We start from the raw sequence: 6,708 nt of genomic DNA on the forward strand, positions 1-6,708 counted from the left end.
ACAAATATAATCAGTGGGAGCCCTGCTTGTTTCCCTGCAACAAGAAGCTTCCATCTGGGGGTGATGGAAGACAGTGACACCCTCAGTGTGTTTGAAATGTCCAGTCGATTGCGCAATTTGTCTAGTTGCAGTCATTGCCGAAAACCCGGCCTCGCATACATACGTGGTGGGAAACCTTTTCAGCGCTTTTACGGCTATCTCGGGATATTCTGCTTTGGTTTTGATCCAAAAACCCGCCAGAGAGGTTTCCTTATACACACTCTTAAGACCACCGTCATTTGCAATTTCGATCAACTGCTCTTCCTCCTGCGCTGACAAGTTAGGACTATTCGGGATATTGACAAATGGGTTGCGGACCCACTCATTGGTTTGCCGTGAATCTTTGAAGGATGGGAAGTAACGCTCAAACTCATTTGAGAGCGCAACAAGGTGATCGCGCACCAGCTGCGAGAGAAAGGGCCCTGCCTCAGTCTCTCCCAAAACCCCCACTACTTTTTGGAACATATCAAATACACCCCGGTCCACTCGTCGTCCCTACAAATCAAGCTTGGCTTTAAATGCAGCGACTTTATCTGCCAGTTTAAAGACAGTCGTCATTCTCCCCTGGAGTGACAGGTTGAGGTCATTAAGCAACCCGAATATGTCAAACAGGTAAGCGAGTTTTGACACCCAGTCCTCATCACTAAAATGTGCAGCTAACGGTGACTTTTTTTCTGCTCTCGCAACTCAAACACTCTGGCCAGTGACCTGCTAAAGATGCTTGTTTTTTGTTGCTCATTCTAGCAGTTTAGCTAACTTCGTGTGACACTACCGTTCGCCAAGAACTGATAGATAGATAGATAGATAGATAGATAGATAGATACTTTATTGATCCCCAGGGGAAATTCAAGGTCTCAGCAGCAGCATACATACAACACAAACACATTCTTTAACAGCAGAAAGAGTAATTAAAGTATATAATATAAAAACACAACTAAGCAGTAAGGACAGTACAAGATAAAGAATATGCTAAATATACTAAAATACAAATTATACTAACACTTAATACAATATATAAAAATATACTAAAATACAAATGACAAAAATACAAATTATACTAACACTTAATCTAAATCAATTCTAAAAACAGTATCCACATAGTGGTGATTAATAAATCAGAGGCGCTTGCAATGACTGAGGCAGGGACTGAGCCTGTGATTCTCTGTGCATAGTAAGGTATGGTAAGGTGCTCTAAGGTGCTCTGTGTGAATGAGTGTCATGGTGGTAGTGCAATGGTGATAGTGGTCATGGTGATAGTGCAAATGAGTAAGTCAACAGTGCAGAAATAAAGTAAAGTAAAATCTATATATCTATATATTTAACTATTTAAGAAAATGTATAAGTGTGGCCACAGTTCGGCTGTGGCATGGAGGGGGGGGGGGGGGGGGGGGGGGGTTATGCATATGTGCTAATATAGCACGCAAACAGTGAGGCATAAAGACAGTGGTACAAGTGGCTAGTGGACAGACAGTACCAAACATGGAGGGGGTGAAGAGGCAGACAGACTATGCAGAGAAGTCTATCTCTCCTCTTCCCTTAAGTGAGGCATTGAACAGTTCAATGGCCCTGGGGACAAATTACTTTCTCAGTCTTTCAGTTGTGCAAGGCAGTGAGCGAAGTCTCCAGCTGATCAGGCTCTTCTGCTTAACAATAGTGATGTGGAGTGGGTGACACTCATTGTCCAAGATGTTGATCAGTTTGTTCAGGGTCCTTTTGTCAGATAGTGAAGTGATGCACTCCAGTTCAGCTCCCACCACAGAGCCAGCTTTCCTTACCAGCCTGTCAATTCGCCCCACATCCTTCTTCCTTGTGCTTCCTCCCCAGCATACTACTGCATAGAAGAGGACACTGGCAACAACAGACTGGTAGAACATCCTGAGGAGCTTACTGCACACATTGAAGGACCGCAGCCTCCTCAGGAAGTACAGCCTGCTCTGCCCTTTCTTGTAGAGTGCATCAGTGTTGGCTGACCAGTCCAGTTTATTGTCCAGGTGGAGACCCAGATACTTGTAGGTGCTAACCACCTCCACATTGACCCCATCAATGTGGACTGGTAGCAGAGTGGGCTTAGACCTGCGGAAATCCACCACCATCTCCTTGGTCTTTGAAGTGTTAAGTTGAAGATGATTGAGTTTGCACCATTGCACAAAGTCCTCCACCAGGCTCCTGTACTCCTCCTCCTGCCCGTTCCTGATACACCCCACAATTGCAGTATCATCAGAAAACTTCTGCATGTGGCATGACTCGGTGTTGTAGCAGAAGTCAGATGTGTACAGGGTGAACAGGACTGGAGAGAGCACAGTTCCCTGTGGCGCTCCGGTGCTGCAGATCACAGTGTCAGAGAGACAGTTCTTCAGTCTGATGAACTGTGGTCGCTCGGTCAGGTAATCTGTAATCCAGGTTTCCAGGTGAGCGTCCACACCCATCTGCAAGAGCTTGTCTCCCAATCTGAGGGGCTGGATGGTGTTAAAAGCACTTGAGAAATCAAAGAACATGATTCTCACAGCACTTTTCCCCTTGTCCAGGTGGGAATGTGTCCTGTGTAGAAGATAAGTGATGGCATCGTCCACGCCCACTTTCTCCTGGTAAGCAAACTGTAACGGGTCTAGTGCATGGCGTACCTGGGGTCTGAGCATGCCTAAGACCAATCGCTCCATTGTCTTCATCACATGTGATGTAAGAGCGACAGGTCTGTAGTCATTAAGCTCACTAGGGTGTGGCTTCTTAGGGACAGGGGTGAGACATGATGTCTTCCACAGTGTTGGAACTTGTCCAAGGCGTAGGCTCAAATTGAAGATGTGCTTCAGTGGCTCCCCCAGTTCAGCAGCACAGGCCTTGAGTAGCCTTGGGCACAGTCTGTCAGGCCCAGCTGCTTTATTGCTGCGCAATTTCTTAAGTTGGACTGTCACTTGATCTTTTGTAATGGTGAGGGGTGTAAGGGGAGGGGAGGGGGAGGGGTGCATCTGGGATCTGTGTGTCTGATGGCTGTTGACTGAGGTCGTTGTCACCTCATTGTTCATGATCGCCATGTGGGGGAGGGGTGCAAAATCCAGTGATGGTGGGGGTACGATAGCCTGTGATGATGGAGGTGAGTGTTGCGCTGGTATTGAGGGGGTGTGAGGGTGGGGGCTGGGGAATGGTGGACAGACCACCGCCATTGGAGCTGGAGCAGGGCAGTCAAACCTGTTGTAGAAGTGGTTCAACTGGTTCGCCCTGTCCAGGTCCCCCTCCACAGAGCTGCTGTTCTTCTTCAGGCCAGTGATAACCTTCATGCAGTCCCATGTCTCCTTCAAGTTGTTTTCCTGCAGCTTCTGTTCCACCTTCTTTCTGTAATCCTCCTTAGCTTCCTTCAGCTTGAATTTGAGTTCCCCTTTCACGCGCCTCAGCTCTGCCATGTCCCCCTCTCTGAACGCCATCTTTTTCCTGTTGAGAAGGGTCTTGACATTGCTGGTTATCCAAAGCTTGTTGTTGGGAAAGCACCGTACAGTTCTGGTGGGAACAACAATGTCCATGCAGAAGTTCAGGTAGTCAGTTGTGCACTGTGTGACCTCCTCCAAGTCCTCTCCATTCTGTAACACACTCCAGTCAGTACACTCGAAGCAGTCTCTCAGAGCCTCATCCACTTCGGGTGTCCACTTCCTGAAGGTGCGTGTGGGAACTGGTAGCCTCTGTACTTTGGGCTTGTACATTGGCTGGAGATGAATGAGGTTGTGGTCTGACTTTCCCAGTGGGGGGAGGGGGTTTGCACTGTATGCATCCCTCACGTTTGCATACATGAGGTCTATTGTCCTGTTTTTCCTTGTAGGGCAAGTGAAGTGAGCTGACCTGAGGCTGCACAGCGCTGAAGGCAATATGTAAAAGTGTTGAAGGCGGGACAGACAGACGTAAGAAAATAGACCTTGCAAAATGCAAACATGCGTGCAATCAAACAACTGCATATAGGCCTATGCCATGTAAAAACGTGACATTATTGCGAATTAAATTTAGTTTAGTTTGCATGCATTTTTTTTTTAAACTCATGTCGTAGGCTACGGCCCGGTTAGGAATGTCCTGCGGCCCGGTGGTTGGGGACCGCTGCTTTAGGGAACGTTCCCTAAATGTTCCCTTTAACGTTCCCTAAAGGTAAAATATTTTGAACCTTTAGGCAACGTTCCCTAAAGGTTCTTTTTTTACCTTCAGCTAACCTTCTATGAACGTTCCCTAAAGGTTCCCTTTAAAGGGTGCATAGGTAAATATGGGATGTCTTAATTATAAGACTCTGAATTGCAAAATCGATTGTGTGGAGGGAAGAGAAAAGCTATTCATGTAATACAGACTAGCTGATGATGTCTGCTTTTCTGTGTGCTTCTAGTGAGCTTGTTGCTCTGAGTGTGCGTGCCCCCGGATGGATAAAATGCAGAGAACAAATTTCTAGTAGGAATCTCCTACAGTCTAACTTAACTTAACAACCATGTTGGTCCAGTTTAGATGGCAGTCCTACACCAACACATACAGTGGGTCCCAGTTAAAAATTGACACTTCATTCACGATCAAGGTGATTCACGCAGCTGGGTGAAATGTAAGTACAACTGCAGCCGCTTGGGGGCAGCATAGTCTGCTGTGGCGTTCCACGGTCGAACCGGACGGCGCATTCGACAGCAAGGGCTGTGATTGGCCGAGTTTTCAGCGTTTCTCTGTGTTTTTAGCAGCCCCTGCAACATGCTAGTCCACTGTAGCCTAAGCTTTGTACATAATGTTTAACATAGTTTTGGATTCAGTGGCAAGATTTCTTGATTGTACAGTGCCTGTCTCTCAGTAATGTTTTAAAATGAGAGCTTCGTCAGCTGGCAGTAGGCTACTTTGTCGTAGTCATGAGAAGTTCGCTTGCTAACAGAACATAAATATGCTGCCCAGAAACCTTGTGAATAGTTCTGATTTTTTTTTACTACACTAACGAGGTTGAAATATAGCCTTTGCCTACAGCATCTCCTTAACAGTAATGTTAACAAAATGACAGCATTCATATGACAAAGGAAAACGAATTCGGTCACTCAAGACTGTGCCACAGCAACCAGTGTAGGCTACAGCCCTACCCAATAGGGCTACTCGAAGCAGATAGCGTTGTCTGACGGTCGAGTGGGTTAATGCACGTATATCCAGAACAGGTCTGCAACTTTCAGGCAGTTCTGAGTTCGAATCTAGGCAGGAGCAGAGCCATATAAAGCCTAGGCCTATTGTTATCATTTTTTGCAAGGTGTTGCTCCTGGCAATACTTGTTTATAAGACGTTTGGTGATTAATTGATAGCTGTTTTTGGGACACGTTAAACGTTCTTTATAATGAGCGCATACGGGGAGTAAAACGACTGTTACGCGCTGTTACAACTGTAGGCTACAATGATTGCAATACAAAAATATGCGTGTGTTAGTTTAGTTAGTTTTGTGATTTTTTGCACTTTTGCCTCATGTGTTTTCAGGTTTGAGGGCTTTTTTGGCAAGATTGACCTTGGTAGACTCTGCATATGTTATTTCTCCGTATGGAAAATAAAGTCAATTTTCGACACACGTCTGTTATTAGTTCAATAAGAAGTGTTGCTTGTTAAAACATGTGACTAGTGAAACTCAAATGCTTTTAGAAATATTTAGCCAAAGCCAAAAAGTGTTAGAGAGAAGGAGAGACGCCGGTGCAGCTCAGATGTCTTCTTAATTTTCTTTATTCTTTAGTAAAAGGTGCAGAACATTATTAAACTTTAAAGACAGAATACACACGCAGGCACAACTAGGCTACTTGTTATTTTCTTTTACTCGGCTATCTATATATGGTTATCAGCACACGATGTTGGACTAATTCACTAGTTATGGATATCACAAGTTTAAACAACGAAAACAGAAAGGATGGAGACAGCAAAGCTAGAGGAGTTATTCCAGATGGGCAAGAACAAGGTAGGCAATTGGTGTGCTTGTCAGAACGTTAGATTACAGCTGTTTAAAGCCAGACGTCACGGTACGCTAGAACAAAACTAAAGGTAACTTTAGCTATAGGGCTGTATCAATTTGTCCAAATGAATAGGTCATCGTAGATGTTGTTGTTGTATTATTGCATGAGGATATTGTTATGCTATGTAGGCTACTTTTTTTGCAATGCACGGACCTAAAACCGGGAAACGGACAAATATTGTACACGCGTGAATTTGTTTTTGTGGGGGTGGGTGGGTGTACGTACCATAGCGCTCTCTCTCTCTCTCTCTCTCTCTCTCTCTCTCTCTCTCACACACACACACTCACACACAGTACCTTTCTTAGCCACAGTTAATTTTAGTGGTGATATGTGTTATGGACATTGTTATGCACATTGACTGCAGTTTATTCTCATCAATGTCAGTCCATGAATGCATATTGATCAGTTGTTAACTAATACTGTAGGCCTAGAAGTTGCATTTGAAAATGTTACTGTTGTAGGCTGTTTGTTTTTTATTTCAGCCACACTGTTTTAAAGTGGTTAGGACCATTACACACCAATTTTGAATAAGCCATACTGCAATACCGATTTCATGGTTGCACCATGCACATGTTCGCCGATTATGTGGCCCTCAGTAACCTATAAATTCAATGATGTGGCGCTCTATGAAAATGAGTTTGACACCCCTGCTCTAAAATATCTGTCCTGGCCTGGTTGCACCGGATTGTGGCCA

This window comes from Alosa sapidissima, chromosome 1 (assembly GCF_018492685.1).
Source record: "Alosa sapidissima isolate fAloSap1 chromosome 1, fAloSap1.pri, whole genome shotgun sequence".
NCBI lineage: Eukaryota > Metazoa > Chordata > Actinopteri > Clupeiformes > Clupeidae > Alosa > Alosa sapidissima.